Below are 1,565 nucleotides of genomic sequence, written 5' to 3'. Positions count from 1 at the left end.
CAGCTTCACAAAGATCGAATACGAACGCCTCCCAAAGCTTGATAGGTCGAATGTATCAACTACGGGCCAGCATCGCTCATTATTGAACATTCCAACGTTCCAACAAATGTTCATAGCATTGTGTTTCTTCATGTTCTATAGATAATAAGTAAACTTATTTCATATAAAATTTTAATCCAACAGAAAATATCAGATACAATATTACTTTATGGAATATAAAATTTTCGAATCAAACAAAATGAAATTTGAACTCACAATGTCTCTACTTGATAACTTATTAATATTTTAAACATAATTATTTAATTCTGAATTATTCATTGAAAGACTACAAATAATAAAATATAGTAAGCAACCATAAAAATTGATTCAGTTATATGAAATAAAAAAAAATCTCAAAACGATTAGAAATTTTATATAGAAGATCAAAAATATGGAAGACCTATGCTTTGAAACAATATACCATATTTTATCGTTATTCTTATGATTATTATATTACTTTAGGAATTTAATAAATGTGATGGTATACGCCGACTAACAAAACTTCTTGAAATTAAAAGCTTTTCTTATGAGGCTTAAGTTGTAGGATAGCATATAAAATTTCAAATAATACACTATTGAATTTGTTTGAGTCCTTTCTGAGGAAGCTGAATGGAATAAATTCTTATCCTATAATCAATCAATATTAAATTCCGTTTTTACATTTAATTTATCAATTTAATTACATTTATTTTCTCACTGACAGATTATTTAAATTAAATCACAATGGTTCCTATTCATCCTTCTTCATTCTTTTAGTCCGGTGGTGTTCCTCAGGATAGTATCCTCGGTCCCATCCTCTACACAATCTATACAGCAGACATCTCAACCAATCCTAACACTATCCTCACCACGTATGCCGATGACACATGTGTGCTTGCTGTTAATAATAACCCTTTAATTGCATCCCAAACTCTTCAATCCCATATCACAGCTCTCAAAGAATGGTGTCGTAATTGGAGGATCAAAATAAATTCCAACAAATCCCATCAAATTACCTTTACCCTACGTCATAAAGCTACTGACTGCACTACAGTATACTTCAATAATGTTTCTCTTACCCCTGTTGGACAGATTCGCTCCCTTGGACTACATCAGGACAAAAGACTAACCTGGAATCCTCACACAAGACTGAAAAGACAGGAAACTTCTCGTCGATTTCGACTATTACAGCACTAGCTAGACAAACGGTCCAAACTTCCAATGCATTATAAAAGACTGATTTACATGACAATTATAAGGCCTATCTGGACATACGGCGTTGAGCTTTGGGGTTCCACTAAACCTTATTGCAAATATCAATAAATAATTTTAAAAACAAAACACTTAATTTAATTATTTGTTGACTTATTACACCTCCACCCTTTAGGGTCATTGGTAGATTACTCTGCTGTAATATTTAGTGATTTTTAATAAAACCATTTGGAAGAAAAACAAATTAATTATGAATGACCGAAATTTGCCAAAAAAGATAATTATAACCTTCTGGAAGATTATTGATTGACCGTGTGTAAAGATGAAAGGAATAT

The sequence above is a fragment of the Halyomorpha halys genome, unplaced genomic scaffold (genome assembly GCF_000696795.3).
Source record: "Halyomorpha halys isolate HHAL.00 unplaced genomic scaffold, Hhal_1.1 Scaffold834.1, whole genome shotgun sequence".
Taxonomy (NCBI): Eukaryota; Metazoa; Arthropoda; class Insecta; order Hemiptera; family Pentatomidae; genus Halyomorpha; species Halyomorpha halys.
This window is presented reverse-complemented; position numbering follows the sequence as displayed.